General features: G+C 44.0%; 1 protein-coding gene across 1 annotated transcript in view; it reads right to left on the reverse strand.

Annotated features, from left to right (window-relative positions):
• Positions 1–14,598: 14,598 nt before the first annotated feature.
• Positions 14,599–24,911, reverse strand: part of DAD1 (defender against cell death 1) — a 264,196-nt gene continuing 253,883 nt past the window's right edge. Inside the window, exon 3 of the mRNA XM_044058458.1 lies at positions 14,599–14,838. The gene's annotated coding sequence lies outside the window, so the exon portion shown is untranslated. The remainder of the gene's footprint in view (positions 14,839–24,911) is intronic.

Raw genomic sequence — 24,911 nt, forward strand, 5'->3', positions numbered from 1 at the left:
CATGGAAGAGAAGACAGCAACCGATGCAGGACTCAAGACTTTGGAATTCAGGCCAACGGAGGGCAACCTGCCAGCAGATTACCCAAATGTAATGACTGCAACAGTGAAACATGAAGTAGTTTTGTACCTACCATATAGATGTTAGAAGAGAGTGCAGACACTGCTGCAGTCATTACACTTGGGTTATCCTGCCGTCAGGCAGTTCCCCAGCCGGCCTGAGTTCCAAAGTCTTGGTCCGGCGTCGGTTGCTGTCGCCTCCTCCCAGACGTTAGTGCGACAGGGGTACACAAGAGGCAGCAGATGCCATTTTCTTTTTTCTTGCCCCAGATATCAGGTGCCCCCAAATAGGTAGGCAATTCAAATTGCTAATAAAACACACAAGAAATGCAAACATACTTTCAGCTACCAGCAAATACTCCCCATAGGTAATAAAAGGTAGAGGAACTACGTATGTACTAACCAGTAAGAGGGGAAGGAGGGAGGGTAACCTGGACTGCAGCAGTCTACACTCGAACATCTACATTTATGGTAGGTACAAAACTGTACTATGTTCATCGTGTGACACTGCTGCAGTCATTACACTTGGGTAGAATCCCAAAGCTGAAGTAGGGTGGTTGGTTCTATAAGGCTTAGGGGTGGCTATAAGGACCTGCAGCACTGCAGAGGCGAAGCAGGCTCTGGATTTAGAGTATAGAGGCAGATGGTAATGCTTGGTGAAGGTATGCACAGAACTCCATGTTGCTGCTTCCAAAATATCCTTGGTAGGTACTCCTGAGGTAGGCCGTTGAAGTGGCTGTTGCCCTGGTGGAGTGTGATCTAATGCTGGTAGGCACAGGTTTTCCATGGTGCGTATAGCAGAAACGTATGCAATTGTCCTATCCATTTGGAAATGGTCTGTTTTGAAATAGCTTTTCCCTGTGCGGCTGCAGCATATGCTACCAATAATTGCTCAGATTTTCTGAAAGCTTTGGTTTTGTCCAAGTAGAAGCGTAACTGCCTGTGAATGTCCAATGAATGCAGTAGTCTTTCCCCTTTATTCTGTGGTTTTGGATAAAAAGTAGGCAAGTGAATTGTTTGGTTTAGAGACGCACTTGAAACCACCTTAGGCATAAACGTAGGGTTACTTCTTAAGGACACCCTGTCCTGGTGGAAAATGAGGAAAGGTTCCACTGTCATTAGTGCCTGCGGACATATATCCTGTTAGACTAGCCTGGTCAACAAATGTAAAATAAAAAATGTAAAATAAAATTCTGTAACTCTTCTTGCAGAAGTTATTTCCAGGAGCAGAGCAGTTTTCCAAGAAATGTATTTTAATTCTGCCGTGCTAGCTGGTTTAAAAGGAGGTAAAGTTAATTTTTCCAAAACAAAGTTGAGGTCCCAAGTTAGAGTAGGTGCTCTATGGGGCGGTCTTACGTTTTTAGCCCCTCTGAGGTACCGTTTTAGCTAAGGATTAGAGAAAACTGGTGGATCGGTGTTGTAATGTGCAGAGATGGCAGAGGCGTGGATCTCGATGAATGAGAGAGAGAGGCCTTTGTCCAGCATCTCAGCCAAATATTGTAGTATCCGAGGAATGTTTGGCACAAGAGGATCATGGGTGTGAGCCTGGTTCAAGGCACAGAATCTCTTCCATTTATCCGAGTAGGCTTTACTGGTACTAGGCCTTCTGGCCTCAAGAATGACATCCATAATCGCTTTGGAAAGAGGCACTGCTTGCATGGCTAAGGAATCTTCTATGCAGCTAGGTTTAGTGTCTTTAGCTGGCTGTGGAGTAACATTGTTGTGCTGAGACAGCAGATGTGGTATTTGAGGCAAAATCCAGGGTGGTCCTTGTGTCAAATTTAAGATTGGGTACCAGTGCTGGCGTGGCCAGTCTGGTGCAATCATGATAATTTTTGGATCTTCTTGCCTGGCTTTTATGAGTACCTTTGGGAGAAGATATAGTGGTGGAAAAGCATATACTTGTAGGTTTGACCAGCTGAATGAGAGGGCATCTACTTTCCATGCTTGCGGATGGTAACTCCTTGTGCAGAATTTCTTTAGCTGGCAATTCATTGGGGAGGCAAACAGATCTATGTCTTGCCTCCATTTCTTTATCATTCTGAATATTTCAGGATTCAATTCCCATTCATGGGGATCCATGATATTTCTGCTTAAGTCGTCTGCCAGTGTGTTTCTCTCTCCTGGCAGGAATTGTGCTTGTAGATGAACTTCATAGTTTATAGCAGTGTTCCACAAGGTTATGGCCTGTCTGCAGAGGGGGTAGGAGTGAGTGCCCCCTTGCTTGTTTATGTATCACATACCTGTGGTGTCTGTCTTTAGTAGTTGTCGTCCTGGAAGCAGCAGGTCCTTAAAAGCTATAAGGGCATTTTGTACAGCTAGCATCTCTTTTTGATTGATGTGAAGATGCCTTTGTTCTGCGGGCCACTTGCCCTGAATACATTTTCCTGCCATGTGTGCTCCCCAGGCGTAATCCGATGCATCTGTTGTCAGTGTTTGCCTGGGTTGAGTGAAAGGCTGTCCCTTGTTGGGGTGACGAGCTTGAGCCCACCAACGAAACTCCTGTTGAAGGCAAGGAGTTAGTGGTATAACCGTTTCCAAACTTTGACAGTGTTGAGACCATACATTCCTTAGGTACCATTGTAGTTTCCTCAAATGCAGTCTGGCATATGGAATTAGTAGTATGCAAGATGCCATGAAACCAAGGCCTGCAGAATTTTTCTTGCAGGGAGTTGGGTCTTTGTTGCCATCAATTGAAAGTATTGTGTCAGTTGTCCTTGCTCGTCTGGCGTGAGAAAGGCCATCTGGGCCATTGTGTTCAAGCTGGCACCCAGGAATATTATCTCTTGAGGGCACTAATTTTGATTTCTTTTCGTTTACTGTGTACCCCAGGCAACTAACTTTTTTTTACAAAAGCCAGATGCTGTAGAAGAACGTCCTTGCTCCCTGCTTGAATCAGGCAGTCGTCCAGGTATGGGTAAATTTGAATTCCTTTCTGTCTGCAAAATGCAATTACTGGTGCCAGGCACTTTGTGAAGACCCTGGGCACAGTAGATAATCCAAAGGGCAGTGCAAAGAATTGATAGTGCATTGGACCAGCTAAGAACCGGAGGTATCTTCTGCAGTTTTGTCTGATAGGGACATGCAGGTAATGCCTCCTTAAGGTCCAAAGTCACGAGCCAAGTTTGCTTGCCCAGCATGGGAAGAAGCTGCTGTAATGTCAACATTTTGAATTTCGGAACATCCAGGTAAGTGTTTAGTGAAGAAAGATCCAGAATGGGCCTCCAGGCTTTGTCTTTTCTAGGAACCAGAAAGAGTCTTGAGTAAAATCCTTGCCCTTGTTCCTGTGGTGCTGGTACCTTTTGAATAGCTCCCATGTTCATGAGTGCCATAATTTGCTTTTGGGCCTCTGCCCATTGATTTAGTGGCAGATTTGGAATTCCTTTAATCTTGGCAGCGTGTGAAAGTGGAACCTGTAACCTTTTGAAATAGAGAACCCATTTGTCTTGGGTGATCACATGCCAATTGTGATAAAAGTGCCAGTTTTCCTCCCAAAGGGGCTGTCAAGAGTGAGGTGTTTGGCAGCTGGAGTGGGAAGTCATTGGGGCCGTTTTTAATATGGTTGGTGCCTGTCTTCCCCTTATTTCCGGCCTGATGCACCCCATTGTCGAGGCCTTAAGGACCTTGTTGTTGACCTCTACCTCTTGCCCGTCTGTATCTGCCCCTTTGAGGTCTGTCATTAACTGGAAAGGACCAATTCTTTGTTGGCCAGTTTCTACTAAATTGAGGAGGCTGAACCTGTAAGAAATCCTTCACTGTTTGCATAGATTTTGCCTTATCCTCCATTTTCTTTAATACCTCTTCTGCCTTAACTCCAAATAAAACATCCTGCTGTAAAGGTGCATCCAGTAATTTAGCTTTAACATGATCTGGTAACATGTGTTTTTAACCATGCATGTCTTCTAATGACAGAGCCTGTAACTGCTGCTCTGCATGAGGCCTCTAAAGAATCAAAACTACATTGCAAAGTATGCTTTCCCACTTGTTCAGCGGCATGCAATAAATCCTGCATTTCTTTAAAATTAGGAGGATCTGTATCTGGTAGCAATTTTTGTTTCAACTGAGACATCACAAACTGCTGATATTTTAGCATGTGAAACTGGCAATTTAAGGCTCTCATTGCTAAAGTTGCAGACGTATATACTTTCTTTCCCCCATCTGTCTAGTGCTCTGGAATCTGTCAGAGGGAACAGGGTTCTTTGCTGATGAGGCCTTATCCCCTTTGGGTCCCTGAGAAATAGTTACAGGATCAGCAACAGGGCTTTTATGAAGAAATTTGTGAGAGTCAGGGGCTCTGATATCTGTCCGGTTTAAATGGAGCTGGAGGTAAGGAATCAGGATTTAAGCTGGATTCAGTGTACACATCATCCACAATATCTAGCACTGGCGGAATAGCCAGGGGTCTGTGTTGAGGAAATAGGAAGTCTGAGCCTTTTCTTGGATTCTGAATAATCCTGGCCTTCCCACTGGAAATGCTCCCTCATGGTATACAAGGTTTCCCCAAAAGTAGTCCTCAGGCGGAGAGGCTGATGGAACAGATTCCTCAGCATCAGAATCCTCATAAGGGGGTAAAGAATATTCCAGGTCTGAGGATGCATCTGAGGAAATGGACCCCCGGTCGGATGAATCATAATCTGCATCCCGTCTAGGCCTTTTAGCAGGTGGGGGATGGGAACCCCTGATCAGAGTGATTAGGTCTTGGGCCATTTTGAGCATTTGTTTCTTAGGCATGGAGGCCTGTCCGGGAGAATGCTGTACTTGTTTCATTTTTAAAGGAGGCTTTGACTTAGAAGAGGGTTTAATGCTTAGCTGAGTAGGTCTGAAGACCCACTCTGAGGCTGTGGGTAGCTCAGGTACTCTGGATCCCTCTGCAGGATCAGATTCAGTCTGCTGAAAAGCTAGTGCGTCCGAAGGCCCAGCCATCTCCACAAGGGGGTCGGGGGTGGCCTGTGGTTCTGCAGAAGCAGTAATCAGGGGCTGCGAAGGAGTCTCACTGAAAACCGGAGAACCGGTAACTGGCCTAGAAGAGGCTTAGTCAGTTTTGGGCCTTGGATGCCTGTCCTTGTCTTTGCGCTTTTTATGAATACCGGTCGTTGGAAGTTCCGACGGCATGGTATAATTAAATTTTCTGCCAAAGTAATGTCGGGCAAAATCAAACCGACGTTTTATAGTGCGCTTACTAAACCTAGCACAAAACCAACAACCAGTAACATCGTTGTCTGTGTCTAGGCATGGGACACAAGAATGGAAATCCTTATGAGGTATTTGCTTCCCACAAGAAATACAGTTATTAACTTTTACTGACATCGGTCCGAGGCAAGAAAAACTTTCCCCAATGGGGTACTTAGCTTTGTAGAAGACTTAGGTTCTGGATTCGGAATGAAAATCTCAGGAGTAGGCCGACCAGCACTTGCGAAAGTACAGTTTTGTACCTACCATAAATGTAGATGTCCGAACTGGATAGCATCTGCAGTCATAACAACTGGGTTGTCCTGTCGTCAGGCAGCCCTTCAGTCGGCCGGATTCCAAAGTCCGGGTCCGGCTTCGGCTGATGTCGCACTTCACCCGACGTCATCTCTGTTGGTCTTCGGGTATAAAGGCATCAGCCGACGCCATTTTCCTCAGTGTTTCTTGCCCCAGATGCCAGTAGCCCTCTTGAAGGCTAAAATTTGGATAGATGCCAATGTTTCCAAAAAGATAGAGGTAAACACAAAAATAAGCATGTATGTACATATATACAAACAAATACACCATAAAAGACCCCCCCCCCACCAGCTAGCTATTAGGAGGGTAAATACCCTAGGAGTACCACAGAGGGGAAGGAGGGAGGGTAATCCTGACTGCAGATGCTATCCAGTTCGCACATCTACATTTATGGTAGGTACAAAACTGTAGTATGTCCTTCATGGATGCATCTGCAGTCATAACAACTGGGTAGAATACCATAGCCAACTAGGGGAGGAGGATAAAAGTAGATTATGGTGTGTTTAGGATCCCTTGCAGTACAGCAGTGGCAAACCCTGCTCGGGATCTGGAATATAGAGGCAAATTATAATGCTTGGCAAATGTATGCACGGAGGTCCAAGTAGCCGCCTCAATAATGTATTTGGTTGCCACTCCTCGTAAGAAGGCTGTGGTAGTGGCTGTTGCCCTTGTAGAATGAGGTCTTATGTTCTGTGGAATTGGTTTTCCATGGAAGGAGTAACAGAATCGTATGCAATTTCCTATCCATTTGGAGATTGTCTGTTTGGAAATAGCTTTTCCTTCCCTTCCTGTTGCATAGGCTACAAAAGTTGGTCAGTCTTTCTGCTACTTTTGTTCTGTCCAAGTAGTAGCGTAGCTGTCTATGTACATCCAAGGTATGCAGTATTCTTTCCCCTCTGTTTTGTGGGTTGGGAAAGAAGGTAGGTAGGTGGATTGCCTGGTTTAAAGACACTCTGGATACCACCTTAGGAATAAATGTAGGATTAGTCCTCATGGACACTATCTTGGTGGAAGATTAGGAAGGGTTGCACTGCCATTAAGGCCTGTAGTTCTGAAACCCTCCTTGCTGAAGTAATTGCCAGTAGGAAAGCAGTTTTCCATGACAGGTGTTGTAGGTCTGCTGTTGCTGCTGGTTCAAAGGGTGATAGTGTCAACTTTTCCAGCACAAAGTTTAAGTCCCAAGCTGGTAATGGTGGTTTCCTTGGAGGTTTTACATTCTTGATTCCTCTGAGGAACTGCCTGAGCAAAGGGTGCGAAAAACAGGTGGATCAAAGGTGTATTCTGCTGAAATAGCTGATGCATGTATCTTGATGGAGGAGTAGGACAGGCCTGAATGAAGAAGTTCGGCCAGATACTCCAGAATGTTAGGCATATCTATGTTTGACACATCTTTTCCTCTTTCAGTACTCCAAATGACAAACCTTTTCCATTTTCCAGCATAGTTCCTTCTTGTTGAAGGTCTGCGTGCTTCAAGAATAATGTCTTTAACTCTTTGGGAGAGTTCTGGATTAGCTGCTGCTATGTGATGTTCCATGCAGTTAGTTGCAACGTTTTTAGGTTTGGATGTATGATGCTGTAGTTGTTCTGAGTTAACATCAAAGGCATCAGGGTATTGGCCACATATTGTTCGAGACATGCTCCTCAGCAGTGGGTACCAGTGTTGTCTTGGCCAGTTTGGAGCTATCAGGATTATCCTCGGGCGTTCTTCCTTGATTTTTAGTAGTACTTTGTGTATTAAGGGAAGAGGTGGGAATGCATATGCTGTTAGGCCTTTCCAGCTGAAGGAGAGCGAATCCACTTTCCATGCTAGTGGGTGGAATGTCCTTGTGCAGAATTTTTTGAGCTGGTGATTGAGAGGGGATGCGAATAGATCTATCTGAGGCATTCCCCATTTCTTTGAGATGTTCTTGAAGATGTCCGGGTGCAGCTTCCATTCGTGGGCATCCGATGTGGTTCTGCTTAATATGTCTGCTAGAGTATTTTCTTTTCCCGGTACAAATATTGCCTGTAATTGGATGTTGTAGCTGAGTGCCAGGGTCCACAGTTCCAAAGTCATTCTGCATAGGGGGTATGAATGAGTGCCTCCCTGTTTGTTGATGTACCACATGACTGTGGTGTTGTCTGTCCTTATCATCAACTGGCCCTCTGAGAAATGGTCTGAACTTTTGGATCGCCAGTTTTACTGCCAGCATTTCTTTTAGGTTGATGTGCAGGTGAAGTTGATCCTGTGTCCACAATCCTTGCACGCGTTTGTCCAGCATGTGGGCCCCCCATCCTAGGTCTGAAGCGTCTGTTGTGATGGTCTGGCTTGCTTGACATCTGTGAAAGGGTAGGCCTGGGTTTGACTGGCATGCCTGAGCCCACCATAGGAACTCCTGTTTTAAGCATGGAATTAGTGGGATTTCTGTTTCTAGGCTGTGTCGGGACCATAAATTCTTTAGGTACCACTGTAGTTTTCTCATATGTAGTCTGGCAAATGGGACCAAGATTATGCATGATGCCATGAAGCCCAAGGCCTGCAGTACTTTTCTTGCTGTTAACTTGTTCAGTTTTGTTAGTGCCAAGAAGTAAAGAGGGAGTTCTTTTGTTTCCTGTAGTTAGGAATGCCATTTGTTTTACTGTGTCCAATTCCGCGCCCAAGAATGTCCTTGTTTGGGATGGTATCAGCCTTGACTTTTGTAAATTGACTGTGTATCCCAGTGCTTGTAGCAAGTAAATGACCCTTTGTAAATCTGTTGTCAGCTTGCTTTTGTTGTCCCCTTGTAGCAGGCAGTCGTCCAGGTATGGGTAAATTTGAATTCCCTGTAGTCTGCAATGGGCGATTACTGATGCCAGGCATTTTGTGAATACTCTGGGCGCAGTAGATAAGCCAAAGGGCAATGCTGAGAATTGATAGTGCTCTGATCCTGCAAGAAATCTGAGGTATCTTCTGCAGATTGGTCGAATGGGGACGTGCAGGTATGCCTCCTTGAGATCTAGAGTTACCAGCCAACACTCCTTGCCCAGCATGGGAAGAAGTTGCTGTAGGGTCAGCATTTTGAATTTTGGGACAATGATGTATGTATTTAAGGTGGACAGGTCGAGAATTGGTCTCCAACTTTTTCCTTTCTTGGAACTAGGAATAGTCTGGAGTAGAACCCCTTTCCTTGCTCTGCTGTTGGCACTCTTTCCACAGCTCTCATGTTTGCTAATTCCATTATCTGTTGTAGAGCCTCTGTTTTTTGATTTGGAGGTAGATTTGGCATTCCTCTTTTGACTGGTAAAGTGTGGAAGTGGAACCGGTAACCTTGATCTATGGTTCGTAAAATCCACTTGTCTTTTGTTATGTAGTGCCAGTTCTTTGAAAATAAGGTTAACTTTCCGCCTAGAGGAGCTGCTATTTGTTCCTGGTAGGCGGATTTAGGGTTAAGTCACTGTGGTTGTGTTGATGTAGTGGCAGTGGTTGTGTCTGTGCCTCTGTTGTTACCTTGCCACTGTCGTCCTCTGTAGGCACCTCCTCTGGATTGGTTTCTGCCTCTGGAACGTCTATTCCTGCCCCTTTGAGATCTTGTGGAGTCAGGAAAGGACCAATTTTTGGCAGGCCAGTTCCTGCTAAACCTTGGGGGTTGAACCTGCAAGAAATCTTTAACCGTTTGAACAGATTTTGCCTTTTCTTCCATTTTCTTCATAACCTGCTGGGCAGGTGCACCAAAGAAACTTGTCTTATCCATAGGAGCATCTAGCAACTTAGCTTTAACATGATCCGGTAAAGCTTGCTCCTTTAGCCATGCATGCCTTCTTATCACTGTGCCAGTCATGGCTGATCTAAATGAAGCCTCCAGTGCATCATAGCCACATTTTAAGGAATGGTTACTAACCTGTTGTATGTCATTTACCATTTCTAATACATATTTCTTATCAAGAGATTCATCAGTGGTTAGCTTTTTAGTTAACTGATCAAGCGTAAACTCTTGGTATTGTATCATGTGAAACTGACAATTTAAAGCTCTAGCTGAGAGAGTAGCTGAAGTGTAGACCTTTTTACCCCATCTGTCTAATGACCTTGCTTCCCTTTCAGAAGGAATAGGGTTTTTAGCTATGGTCGCTACTGCCTTGGGACCCTGGGATATAGTTTCGGGGTCTGCAAGTGGGGCCTTGTAAAGGTGGTGATGAGTATCTGGCACCCTGTAAAATCTGTCTGGTTTGGCAGGGGCTGGGGGTAAAGAATCTGGAGCGGAGCAGACATCATTGAAAGCATCATCCACCACAGAGAGAACAGGAGGTATAGCTAAGGGCCTGTGCTGTGGAAGGTGCAGAAAGGTCCTAAGTCTTTTTCTGGAGTCTGAAAAATCCTGTTGCTGCCATTGGAACTGCTCTCGCATGGCATGTAAGGTTTCCCCAAAGGAGAATTCTTCTGGTGGGGAAGCAGCTGGAATGGATTCTTCAGCATCAGAATCTTCAAAATTGGAGAAAGGAGCCTCTGGCTGGTCAGTTATGTCTGATTCATCAGCAGAATCATCAGAGGACACTGGCTCAGGGGGCTCTGCCCTAGGTCTCTTCTCTGGGGGCTGAGAGGCCCTGTCTGGGTGAGATTGAGATCCTCTAATTAATGAAATTAAATCTTCTGCCAAGGTAAGCATTTGAGAACTAGAAGAGGGCCTGGTTGTGGAGGGTTTAACAGGCACTGCTTTAGTAGTCTTGGCTGCTTTAGCCCTGGCGAAGGCCTTAATGGACATGGCTGCTGGAGGCCTAGCAGCACCACGTGCTGGGGTAGAGACATCCAAGGGAATGGTGTCTGATAAGTCAGTGGCAACCACCGTAGTGGATAAAATTTCTGAGGCCGATCCAAGAGTGGTAGCAGGGGCCTCAGTTGTAGAGATAGATTCAGCTGTACTTTGATCAGTTTTCTCGGTTTCGGCCGAAACCGAGACACTCGCGGTTTGCTTAACCATGGTTTCGGCCGAAACCGCGGACCGCGAGTGTCGGTCTTTATCTTTGCGTTTTTTGGCAGATTGGGTAGTCGGAGGATCCGACGGCATAATGTACGCAAAATCAGAACTGAAAAACTGTTCTGCAAACTCCGACCGACGCCTAAGCGTTCGTCGGTTGAAGAAGCTTACAGGCCGAACAGGCTGCTACGTCGTGGGCTGGGCCTAAACAAGGCAGACAATAAGAGTGGAAATCTTTATGAGGTATTTGTTTCCCACAGGTTAAACAATTAACTTTTTCTGACATCGGCTGAGGCAAGAAAGAGTCCCCAACGGGGTACTTAGCTTTAGAAGTCTTGGTAGTATTCGGTAGAAGTAATCTCTGGATCCGACCGACCGGCACTTGCGAACAGCTTCTGCTTGGCGCCACGGCAAGAAAGACTGAGGAAAATGGCGTCGGCTGATGCCTTTATACCCGAAGACCAACAGAGATGACGTCGGGTGAAGTGCGACATCAGCCGAAGCCGGACCCGGACTTTGGAATCCGGCCGACTGAAGGGCTGCCTGACGACAGGACAACCCAGTTGTTATGACTGCAGATGCATCCATGAAGGACATCTGCTTTTGCTTCGGGCACCGCGTGGCAAGAAAGACTGAAGAAAATGGCGTTGGCTGCATCTTATATACCCCTGTCGCACTGACGTCAGGGAGGAGGCGACAGCAACCGATGCTGGACCAAGACTTTGGAATTCTGGCCAGCTGGGGAACCGCCTGACGGCAGGATAACCCAAGTGTAATGACTGCAGCAGTGTCACACGATCATCCGAAATGTGATGACTACAACAATGAAACACGAACATCCTGCCTATCAGAAACTAAATTAAACTTCCTATTTTCTGCTTCACTTGGAAACAACCTTTATATTTTTACATGGGTTGTGTATATAATATATGTATTCATAACACATTACATTCAAGTATGCATATACAGGACAGACCTCAGATATATTTCTACTTTGGGTGTTTCTGAACACAAGCTGCACTTCTTAGAAGTGGGATATTTTTTCTTATTTTTAAGCAGTTTTACTAAACATGACATTTTAAAAAAGTGGCAGGTAAATATACAAATAGAAAAACAATGTTCTTTATTTTCAAGAAGTATACTTATCAGATCCTATATGCCAGCTCAAAAGAATAATTTCCTTAGTTACAGAAGGGTAAAAGATGTCATCAGGTCTCCTAGGGACCAGAGCCACTGTCTCTGGGTTCGCCCAACAAACATGGTAGTGTCATCCACAATACCCACCACTGGTACTTCCACAGAGGTGAATGGCTGCGTTATCTTACAAGTCTCCTAGTGATAATTTGTGGGGACATCACTCTCCCCACAGGGGATGATTATGCAATTTTTTTGTACTCCGCTTGAGGCTGTGTTTCCGGCACCACTCAATTGTTTGGGTGACACCCGCTTGGAGGTTGTCCATGTCACTAGGGGAATCAAGTGCCTAGCTTGCAGTCAACTGCAAACTTGGACAGCCATAGCCCACTGATTTTGGCCAGCACCTCAGAAAAATACATCCCAAATAACAGAGGCCCCAAGACTGAACTCTAGGGTACGCCACTCAATATGGGTCTTCTGCTTAAGGTGGCTTCCCCTATTTTGACTAGGTGGGCTCCATCAGTGAGCCAGTTAGCTACCCATCAGGTAACATACAGACTGATGCCTATTTGTGAGAGTTTATATATTGCGTTAGAGTGGGGAATAGTGTCGAAGGCTTTGGCCAGGTCAAGGTAGGCGGCAGCTAATGAATGGCCAGACATGAGTGATAAGTCTATCAGGTCTTAGACTGGCTGCTGCAGAAGCTGGTACCAGATGATCTTGTGCTCGATATATGGAGAAGAGTGCTGATACAGTGATGTTTGATGAACAGATGGTAGTCCTAATGTGGCAGACTCACTGAAAATACCGGTCTGCACCTGTTACAACGGTATATGCTGGCCAATCATCTGCACTACTTATGGATGGGTGGAATGTAACGGCAGCAGCACTTTCTGAATTCACAGCGATTATACCCATGAGCAAATCTCTAATGACTGCATAGCAGTGGTGGTAGGGTTCACACCTGTATGAATGACCAAAGTGATTATACCCATGAGCAACCCTCTAATGCCTACACAGTAGTGGTGGTAGGGTTCACACTCGTATGAATGACTACAGTGTACATGTATTTTGTAATGGACAAAGCCCTGATGTCAGGTAACGATGTCAGAAAGACCAGCATCTGTCGACTAGAAGGAAATCCTGACAATGGTATGACTGAAGTCAGACATCCCAATTTCAAGTGACATTTCCTGAAAGGATGTTGTTTAGACCAGCAGTTGTGTGGCGGAAAAACAAACAGATGACAACTACACCTGTGGCACCAATACTCATTCCAAACTGCTATGACCACTGCAGTTAGGGTGGGAGACAGATGTGCATACCCTACAGCCCCAAAAATTTGAAAAAAAATAGGGTACAGGGGAGAGGAAGTGTTTTGCTTAAGCCATTTAACAGCAGCTGCTCAAGTTCTCAAGCTATGGTAGATGAAGCTGAAGACCTCTGCAGGTGTGGAAAGTGCAAAGATCAGTTCAGTGTATTCAGTGTAGGTGACAGAAGAAAACGGTACAGTTTACCGCATTCGCTGAAGTTTCACTGTCAAGTTTTACTCTGATAGCTTCATTTTTTGGGAGAATTGGTTTTCAAGGGACAAGGTTTGACCTGAATAACCAACTTTAGTAAATGATCATTTCTTGCTGGTCAAAGTTGTCTTACCTGAGCACATTTTAATGAATATATCTGCTGATCCAGAACCAGTGTCAGGCTGATTTGAGAAAGTAAGCTTCTAAAGCTTTAAATCATAAACTGGCAGTGTCTCTGTGGGTGTCCGTCTCTGTGCGTGTCTGTCTCTGACCTGGCTGCAGGAATCTAACTACCACAAGCAAACCTAATTCAGGTCAAGACATTTTTAAGAAGGGGCCTATTACCTAAGCCAGAAAGCTGATAAAGCATCTAAAAAGTTATGCAATACCAAATATTATTTGACAATAATGAAGAAATACAACCGAAGCAAAGCAATGTTACTAATTACTCAAAAAAGAGCCTGTGGTCATTTCATGTCTCAAACGTTCATAGTGGGATAGAACACTGGAAGAAAGTCAAGTAAGCAGGCATTATGGATAAGGGAAGGAAGTATCAGCAGCCTGCAAAAGTTTTACTAACAATGAGTTGCATCTGATGGACCTCCTATCAGCTCGGGTAACATTGCTGGAGACAGTTCTCTCAAACTCACTCATCTCCCACCAAGTAGTGCTGAGGAAAGCATGAAAGAAGGAAGCATAGATAGAAGCAGCCTCTGCAAAACTGTTCAACTGCTGACAGCATGCTAGTCTCTGCGAGAATTAACCCTCAGGGACATGTCCACTAGAACGACCTTGCTTTGTGCAGCATGATCCAAAAGCCATGAGGTCAAGTGCTGAAAGACTGGTAACAGCAAGCCAGGCTCTGCTTCCCAAAGATGGGTAGAAAAGTGAGCCTGTCTGGGACCACTGTCACATGCTGACCCCTCGCTAAAGGAAAGAACAGTAGAATATGACATGCATGTTGCCACAGACAGCTACAAGACTGCTACCATGTTCTTGGACTTTACCTATGGAATGCTACACACATTGTGCCCACAGTACCAGGTTTCAAACTGCAATGATGTGCCATGCTACATCTTTATCTTGATTCATGAGCTTTGTGCAGGAAACTAGCATGTAACATCACTAAGATGCGCATTGAATTTAATGTTTAAAAGATGTGCCCAAATTAACATTTGATATCACACTAAAATGCATTTTCACACCATGGATTAGCAAATCTTATTTGTGAAAAGGCTTAAAACTGTTAAAGGAATGACTGCAGTATGAAGAGGAAGTTAAATTAACCTGGCACTGATGCAGAACCAGAGAAGTACAATCACATTTAACCACAAAGGGAAGTTAAATTAACCTGGCACTGACGCAGAACCAAAGTGCAATCACATTTAAACACAAAGCACTGGAAACAATAACTCAACTTCACATCTTATGAGTCCTGATTAAACAAGCCAATAATGAACAGGGAATAATTAAACTTAAAGCACTTTTTATTAAATTCTCAGTTTGTCAAAAAGAAGTTGGTCTTAACATTCTTAGTATCTTGTGGGTGTTCTGAAGTTCTTTGCAGTTAAGCCACTTAATATGGTCTAATAGTACAGCCAAATCACAATGTTTACTCATTAAGAAATGACAAAAATGCCACTAGTCCATAAACGTTGCCCCAACAGCTTTCTGTATGGAAATGATCACTGGATCCACCAAATCTGAAACTGAAGACAAAGAAAGGTTACAAATCTGCACTGACAAGATGAATTAAGGTCTATTATACAGTTTGCTGGATGACAAAAAAACTCAACAGCGCAATTACTTATTCTACATTTGTTGACCGGGCTAGTCTAACTCTATACATGTCCATTTTCAGTAGAGGCCCGGGGAGATAAGCTCCGATAAAAGCAAAATCATATATACAAAATTAATGTAAACAAGGCACAATGCAGGTACATTAGTGAGACTAATCAAAGAGGTTAGAAGTTCATAACTTAGTGCAAATAAACTGGTATAAGTAGTATAATACAAATGCAGTTTAAATACATAATATACAAGAGAGAAGGTATCCGATTATACACAATTTATTAGTACAAAAATATTTACATTAACAAGACGACGCAAGTAATACTATCTAGAAGGAGGTTTGTTGTTCCTAAAAGGGTCTTGATTACGGAGAAGAGGCGTGTAGGCTGAACTTAGTAAGAAGAGCAGTTGATCAGTCAGATTCAGTACAAGGGCACAACCTTTTGAGGTTTTGAGGTAAAGTTTCAGTTTGATTTTGAAAAGTGACAGAGGGAAGTGAGGAAAGTTCGCGGGGAAGTAGGTTCCAGGATTTTCCGACAGTATTAGAGAAGAGAGTCCCCAGCCCGGTTTGATTTACAAATATTGACAAGTTAATGTGATGATAGTGAGGTCTTCAGATTGTTGTAGGGGATGAAGAGGGTAGACAGTACAGGGGAATTCGCTGGTCGGTAAAGGATTTTATGGACAATAGTCAGTTAGTGGAATTTAAGCTGATTTTGCAATTCCAGCCATCCTAGCTGTTTTAGCTTGTAACAGTGGTGGGTTCTGAATGTGTTGCCCGTAGCAAATCTGGCTATGTTACTGTAAGAGTTTTCCATTTTATTAAGGTAGTTTTTAGAAATATTAGTATATATGAGTGAGGCATAGAGGAGAATAGAGATTAGATGGGTGTGAGCAATAGTTATTCTAGCTGCAGGAGAGAGGAAGGGTTTGATCCTGTAGAGAGCGCCTAGTTTTCTATTAACAGTTTTTATGGTATTGTTGATATGGGTGTCGAAGTCAAGGTTGTAATCTATGGTGATACCTAGTAGCTTGGTAGCTGGATCTGGGGATATGAGTACCATTATTGGATGTGACTGAAATCTATAGGGGAAGGGGGTTATGAGTAGGGGTAAAAAGGAGGAGTTTAGTTGTTTGGGGGGTTCAGAAGGAGACAGCGGTGTAAAGCATTGTTCAACTGTGTTAAACACCTTTTGGGTAAGGGAGTGAAGTTCAGATGTTGATGTGACTCAGCATACAAATGTGGAATCGTCTGCGTATTATATGCATGTAGCTTGGGGGATTTCTAGGTGAAGGTCATTGCTAAATATAGAAAACAGGAGATGTCCTAATATGGACCCTTGAGGGACACCAAGGTTAACAGGCAGGTGGGTAGATAGCGTTGTGCCAGAGTACAGCCGGTTGTCGGTTATCTAAATAGGACTGGAACCATTTTATAGCTAGTGCACCTAGTGACAGGGATTTGAGGATATTTATAAGTACCTGGTGATATATCATATCGAATGCCTTCGACAGATCTATACACAGTGCAAGGAATGCATATTGGGGTTAAGTTTTTTGTTAATACAGTCAGTAAAGGAAAGGAGGGGTAAAGTAGGACAGAGTGTTTCACAGAACTCTTGCGTTTTCAAACAGTTGCACTTTAAAAACGTTAAGCCGATTAAACAACAAAAACCCTTCAAAAATCGGACAGGTTATAAGGCAGAAATACAATCCCAATAGTTGGCTAAGGACTGTTTCTAAGTAGACGTAGTACTTCTAGGCAATGTACACAGTCTTAAAGTTCCAAAGGCAGGGAAACATTTAAATCCACCATTAAGAACTAAATAGGGGGGCTCAGCTCAGTCTGTACAAGCAAGCAACTAGCTAGTATGTCCGTTGCAATAACTATTACAGTTGTGCTATGAAAGTTTGTCCGATAATCACAGACAATTGGGGCAATGATGTACAAACCCAGTAATCATAGGACCCTAGGGCTTGATAAAAAAATTCTTAATGCTAATGGTGTTCTACCTCAAAGCCAGTGCTTTAAAATTACACTTTCTGAAAACTGGCAGCTTATGGCCAGTGCAATGGAAAAGAAAATTTCCCTAGCAAATTAGGATCCAAACAACAGGTATGCAAGGGTACTCGTATGTCCCACCCCCACCCCACTCTCTCTCATACACACACAATTTGTCCTTCCTTGGACAGTATTTCCTCAGCATTACAAATGCTTTTCCTGCTCAAGGGTAGCATCAGTCCATCACTCACAAGCTGCCCAACATTAGTGGTGTGCACTGGTTTATAGAAAAACAAGACTGACCTACAGCATGTCAGCCCAATGCAACTGACAGTGGATCCAGCTCTGAAGCTGAAGCATTATATTACAATTCCAGGAGGTTAAGTCTCATGTTAAACACTGGAGTAAGGATGCAGCATGGAAGGACAACAAAAACGATAACGACAACTATGACAATAAAAGAAATAATATACCACTATCCAAGCGAAAACAGCCACCCAAGATCCTTGAACCAATAGCTGGTGGTGTCTTACTTGAATTTTTATTTTACTGAGTACCTATGTGCAAATATATCAGTAGAAAAAAATGTAATCAGTCAAAATTGAAAGAAAACACAAAATGCATATCACGTAAATCATAAGAAATAAATATCGAAGGTGAAAAAAAAAAACAGAAACAAAACAAAAAAATGACAGATTTTGTTTAAGCAAAAATCTCAGCCAAATATTCACTAACACCAATATTTCATCCAAACTCCAGTATTTTCAGAGATATATGAATACTAGGTTAATTGCCTTGAAGGGCCATTTTAAGCTTAGCTGACAACCTGAGGCTAGAATCAAACCCTGTACTTGAAGTTTGTGAGGAGACTACCTGAGCCATTACACCAAAATCACCCATACTACAAAAATTTTTCTTCACTTTTCATTTGTCCAATAATTTCCCATACCAACCACTGAAGACGCTTGCATACCATCAGAAATCCACGTGAACAATACAGTCTAGGAATGTGCTATTTCACCGCTTACATTTTCAAAAGTACAGTTGTGCAAGAACTTACAACAGCAGTAAATGTCCTACTGAACACTGCTGCAGTCTAACAGATTAGGTGCAGCTTGCAGACGTCCAGCTGGGGCACCTTTGTAAGAAGTACATCCAGGCGATTACCTCCACTCATAGGAGCTGGGGTATAAAAGTGAAGGTATGCAGGAGATCTGAAGACCAAGGAAGAAAGGTCAGCTAGGAGGGGCTTAAGCTGAACAGGCTAAGCAAGGTCCCCCTCAGAAAACAAGATGCTGTGGTAGTGAGTGTGCATGTGTTCGCATATGCAAAGCATAGTGTTGGTGCCAAAAATAGTAGTAATGAAAGGAGAATAAGTGGGACCAAAGGAATACTTCAGTGATCAGCAGAACATCTACTGTTAAGTTCTTATACGACTATACCATGTCCTGACTGAAATCACTGCTGCAGTTTTAACAGATGGTATGTCCCAGAGCTGTAGACAAGAGAGGGTAGCAAGTTTAATAGGAACAAGTAGAGGAGTTGTCCAGGAGGTCAGACAGAATAGTTCTGTCAAACACTGCCCTGGACCTACAGAAATCATCAAACCTGTAGTGTTTTGTGAAGGCTTGAACAAATGACCAGGTAGCTACTTCTAAATGGACCTGGTGTCCACTTCCTTGTAGAACACACCTGAAGAAGCTACTGTTCAGGTTGAGTAAGCTTTTGGCCAGGAGGGTACAGACTTTCCATGGTGAGAGTAGCAGAAGGAAACTGACAGGAAGCAATACATTGTTTGGAAAGTGGCTATCCTATCCTGGAATCCAAAAAAGAAAAACAGTTGATCGTTTTTTCTGTTATCTTTAGCTTTGCCCTCTGCTGACTGAATGGCAATATCTCATGCACCCAATTCTGGGGGTTGGGGATAGAAGTAGGCAGGATTTCTCGGTTGAGGGTTAGCACACTAAAAAGTTGCATTTTTACCGTAACGTTCTGTGTGTGTTGTCCCTCTACACCTTAATTCTTACTGAAGGGTCGGATCCGGTGCGTCAGATCCATCTCTGCCATTCCAACAGCTCGAAGTCTTCATCAAAGCTCATGGGCCTCCTTCCCTATCCATAATGCAGTTCCCCAACTACCTCAAATCTTGTTTCCCCACTCAAAGTAAATAATGAATACAGCAATTATGGTCCATTTCCTGGACAATGTCAATATCTGAGCCTATGGAAATAAAAAAAAAAAAACTGTCCACTCGGTCTTCCAGGAGTGATAAAGGGGGCAGAAGGGTGAGTTGTTAGAATACAGGTAGAGATGGACAACACACACGGAATGTTATGGTAAGAACTTAATCCCTTTGGGGGCAGAAGGGTGACTTGTGAGAATACAGGTAGAGATGGACAACACACACGGAATGTTATGGCAAGAACTTAATCCCTTTGTGTGTTGTCAACCTTGTCCATATTCTCACTTATGCGAAAGCCTCCCAAGCAACAATTCCTAGATGGCTCAAGGAAAAATAACCCTCAGAACCAAAGAAAGTCCTACTCCTGGAGGCCAAATCCACTTTTTACGAGTAATAAAGGTATGCAGCTTAGCCCATGTTGCAGCACAGGTACTGTCCCATGAAAGTCTTGCTTGAAAGGCTGCTGAAGTCTCAACTGATCTATTGGTGTGTGCTTTGACAGGAAAGGGAAGAGGTTTGCTTTTTAAGGAGTAGATGTAAGATATACAAAGGGTGAGCCATCTAGATAATGTAACTTCTGAGACTTGTAACCTTTTTCTGGTTTTAGAGTAAGAGACAAAAGTTGATCCGATTTCCTAAATTGTGAAGTCCTGTGCAAGTAGAAACACAAATGTCTATAAACATCCAAAGAATGTTATGTATTTGTTTTTGTTTTGGTATTTAGTAAAGAAAACAGGTACCTCAATAGCTTGGTTTAGCTTGCTTTCTGACAAAGCCTTGGGGGGAAAAGAAAGGGTTAAGTATGTAATGACACTATCCTTATGAGAAATTAAATATGGGTGTTTGGACGAAAGAGCCTGTAATTCTGATATTCTTCTAGCTGAGGTGACAGCCACTAAGAAGTGTTATCCAAGATAGGAATTTTAAAATTGCATGTTGCTGAAGGTTCAAAAGGAGAACAAATATTTGTGAAAATTAAGTTAAGATCCCAGGGTGGAGTTGGGTTCTTGTATGGAGGTCTGTTGCCTTTAAGAAAGCTCTGCAGAGTCTATGTGACATAAGAGAAGAAAGATAATCTCCTACATAATTTGAAATTTCAGCTAATTGGACTTTTAATAGTAGATGCAGTCGCATCTTCATGAAAAAGTTTTGCCTGAATTCCAATATAGAATGAATATGTGCAGAAAAGGGATCTACCCGGTTATCAGTCACCCAAAACTATTTCATTTACTCATATATCTTACATGTGGAAGTTTTATGGGAAGACAGCAGGATATGCTTTACTGGAGATGACAGACTGGAACTGTGTCTTTACGCTTTTTGTGTATTCTGGTAGTCTGTTCCGACGGCATGGTGTAATTGAATTTTCTGCCAAAATGATGTTGGGCAAAATCAAACCGACGTTTAACAGTCCGCTTGTTAAACCTAGCACAAAACAGACAACCAGTGACGTTGTGGTCTGGGCCTAGGCATGGGATACAATAGGAATGGAAATCCTTATGAGGTATTTGCTCCCACAATAAATACAATTAACTTTTACTGACATCGGTCTGAGGCAAGAAAAAAAAGTTTCCCCAATGGGGTACTTAGCTTTGTAGAAGACTTGAGTTCTGGATTCGGAATGAAAATCTCAGGAGTCGGCCAATGGGCACTTGCGAACTGCTTTTGCATCGGGCACCGCGCGGCAAGAAAGACTGAAGAAAATGGCGTCTGCTGCATCTTGTATACCCCTGGCGCACTGACGTCAGGGAAGAAGTGACAGCAACCAACGCAGGACCAAGACTCTGGAACTCGGGCCGACTGTGGGACCGCCTAACGGCAGGATAACCCAAGTGTGATGACTGCAGCAGTGTAACACGAACATCTGGAGCAGCCAAGCTCTCAACTTCAGGCTGTGAAGGCTTGGATGTGCCACTCCCAATGGATGTGTCAGTAGATCTGGAACTGGGTCCAGAATCCTTGGTTTGCCCCAGAGATGCGGCTGTAGAAAGAAACCAGATTTGACAAGGCCAATAGGGTGCAATGAGGAATATCATGGTCTCCAACAGACTTGCTTTTGGCAGTAGTTTGGGAAATCGGAGGAATTGGTGGGAAAGCATATAGAAGCGCAACCCTCTGACTCCACCCTGGAGGGATTAGGGCAAAATAGTTGCATTTGGCATTTGTGAATGATACTAAAAGGTCACAACAAAGCTGGCCCCATTTCCAGAAAGTTCATCCACTACTACTTCAGGGACCACTCGTAGGCATATGGCCCTGCGCAGCTTGTCCGCAATCATCCTAGATCCCCCCCCCCCCCCCAGCATATGTGCTGGAATTAGAAAGCAATTTGAGAACTTTGCCCATTGCCAAACCCTTAGAGCTTCTTCACAAAGAGGATAAAATCGGGTTCCCCCTGCTTGCTTATGTACCAGACCACAGCCATTGTCTGATTGGATTGCTAAGGTTCCTAGAGAGAGTCTTGAAATGCATGCAACACTAAAACCACTGCTCATCTCCATGTTTATATGCAAATGAGCCTTGCATTCTTGCCAGGTTCCTTGGACAGTCTTTCCCAGATAATGCTTCCCCACCCTATCTGGGAAGCATCCGTGGTCACAGTGGCTTGGGGATGATGGAAAGTAAAAAGATGGCCCTGAGAAACTGATTGAGTGAATCCACCACTAGAGATCCTTCTTGCAAGACCTAGTTATAAAGGCCGAGAGACACTGGAAAGTCTAGAATAGACCAGTGCGTGGAAAGCAACCACTACAGAAACCTCATGTGTATGTGTTCTAGACAGAGGATTACAATTGACGTTGCCATCTTTCCCAAAGTCTAAAGTAATTGCTTCACCGTGGCTTGCTTTTTCTTGATAAGTTGCATGACATGTAAGTGAATGTCAAGTACTCTAATGTAGTCTCAGTAGAAGGTTGACTATTTATTCTCGCGCTATAAAAGCTAAATTTTGAGATGGCTCTAAGGAGGATTTGTCATAATTTATGGTAATACCTAGTTTGGAGCTAAGCTGAAGTACATAATCTCTGCCTTGAAGTAGAAGAAGCCTGGTCGGGGAGGTTATCAGCCAGTCGTCCAAACATGGGAACCCATGGATTTCCTGGCGTCTGAGGCACACCACTACTACTGCCATGCATTTGATGAACACACTGGGGGTTGTAGTGAGATGAAACGGCAGTGCTGGAAACTGGAAATGACAGACTCCCAGCCGGAAGTGCAGGTACCTTCCGGATAGTCTCCATCTTGATATAGTAGTAGTAGTATGGATCTTGAAGGTCTATAGAGCACATACAGTTCTCTTTTCTGAGAAATGGAATTATAGACTGCAGTGCTACCATCCGGAACTTTGTTTCTTCAGATTTTTTCAGTTCGCCGAGATCCAATATTGGTCTCCAGTCCTGTTTTCTTTGGAACTAAAATGAATCTCGACTAAGTTCTGAATCCTCTCTGGTCTGTGTGGACTTCTTGGACGACACTCCTCTTTAGCAACTTTTGAATTTTCACACTGCTTCCTGTCGACTGGGTGGTATGTCTGAAATAGACTTGTATGCGGGAACGGGGCAGAAAAAGGGAATTATACAACCCCTGGATATTATGTCTTGCACCCATTTGTCTGTGATAACCTACCAAGTTTCAAGGTGCAAAGACAACTGACCCCCCGACTGCCTCCAGAGGTTAACAGTCAGGTACTCCTTCAGAAGCACTGAAAGGGTCTAGAGAAAGATTCCCTAGAACCCAGATTCTGCAAACCCCCCTCTGCCACAAGGATAGTCTTCAGTTATTGTCTCCCCCCCCCTTGGCTCTAGGGGAACCACCACCCTGCGACTCCTGGCGAGACCGCTGAGATTTTCTGAACTACAATTTCCCACTACCTCTTTGACCTTTTGAATATGGTCTAGTGGGTGTAGACCAATGTACTCCAATGGCAGATAGAGTCTTACCTTCTTCCTCACATAGAGTTGGCATTTCCTTAACTTTTACCCTGAAGAGAGATGACCCATTGAAGGGAGCATTAACAAAGGAAGACAAAGGGCTCCATGAAATCGTAAAGGTGCATCCATGAAATCGGAAAGGTGCATCCAAGTCTGCCTCCTTACAGAGATGCCTGAACCTGCTGCCCTACTCTCTCCATCTGCTGTATATGAAAATGAGCCTTATGGACAAGTTATGAACTGAACTGAGGGTAGCCAGCTGTGCACTGATCTTATCCACCACTGCATCAGCTATAGCTACTTGGAGATAGAGACCTGTATGAAAGAGTTAAACTATGTAATATTAAGTGCGCAAGATAATTCAACGATCTCAATGTGAAAGCCACTGAATAAGACACTTGGCTAACACTATCCATTGTCCTAGAATCCTTATTAGAAGAATGGATAACTCGTTTCGGAAGGTTCCTTCTTTGTGGCCACCGCCACGAGCATGGCATCCACTGCTACACCTTTTGTGAGGAAAGCTTGATCCTTGCGGGCTGTAATATACTTATTCGGCCTCCTAGGAGTGGGCTCTATGGAGTCTGGGGTCCCCCAAGCCTTTCAAAATATTAATTGCAAAAGCTCGAATGGCGGAATCACCAAGGACGTTGAAGTGTGGAATCTAAAGGCCTTCAGATACACCAACACCTCAGTAGAAGGAGATGAAGACTGCCAATCACCTCTGTTACAGGATTTCCAGAATGTCGCCAAAGGAAACCTCTTCAAGAGGCGATCGTGGGGACCCCCTTCTGCTTCATCCAGGTCAGTACCCGAAACTCCTGCAGTGAGTCCATATGCTTCCTTCTGCATGACCTCTTACGAGGAAATTAAGTGGGGTATTCTGGAGAAGTCTCAAAAGGGGGCGAGGGGGACATCCTGATGCCTTGTATCCCTGCAGTTCTGTGGATGCTGGGGAGGAGGAAAAAACACTGTGCTGAACACAGAGGAAGCTCAGATGGAAACAGACTGAAAGGCAGTCATTACCTTCTTCTTGACCTCAAAAATCACCCCTGTTCCGAGGAACTCCCTGGACCACACAAAGATGTTGGACCTGCGAGGGGTCTCAGAGCTGGCAACAGAAGCTCAGAGGAAGAAGCAGGAGCTAAACCCACCCAAACTGAGGCCCCCAGAGAATGAGTTAGATCTGAAGTGACCCGAATCTGCTCCATGGACATCAGAAAGTGAATGTCTGTTCAGAGGTTTCCTGCTCTGAGCAGGCAGAAATACTCAAGATGGGCATCGGATCCAAAGAACCATTAGGTGGCCTCTGATCAGATACAGAAACTAGTTAAGAGTCTTCCAGCTGCAAGGCAGAGGGAGGGCTCAGAGGGAGCAGTAGGCTCTGCTGCACCACTCTACCCACATCTTCATCCAAGAGGCTCCTGGTAGGCCTTCTGGACAGCGTCAGGGATCTAGACCTAGCAAGAAAAGAGGATGACAGCAGAGCTGTGATACGCTCCGATAACGATACTCAGAAGTCAATGTAGACTAAAGCAGAGTCTGTGAAAGACTTCGGACCTGAAGAGGTCCCTGGCTCAGTACTGGTAGTCTGCTCCATAGAGCAGATAACTTTGCTGGTTTAGCTCTTAGCTCAGACTGTTTTCAGAGTGGGAGATGATCATTTCCCTGACCTCTCCAATTTATCAGACTTGGGATAGAAGGGATCAGATGCAACAGCCTCAAAGAAGGGGGTTTTAATAACCCCTTTTAAGTACCAACTTATTTTTGTGCTCCACCACCACCCTTGAATTAAAGGTGTGACAAATAGCACATGACTTTTGAAAATGAAGAAGCCCCAAACAGTAAATGCACTATACATAAATCACGGAGTGGAAT

This window comes from Protopterus annectens, chromosome 16.part0 (assembly GCF_019279795.1).
Source record: "Protopterus annectens isolate FY-2018-M chromosome 16.part0, PAN1.0, whole genome shotgun sequence".
Taxonomy (NCBI): Eukaryota; Metazoa; Chordata; order Ceratodontiformes; family Protopteridae; genus Protopterus; species Protopterus annectens.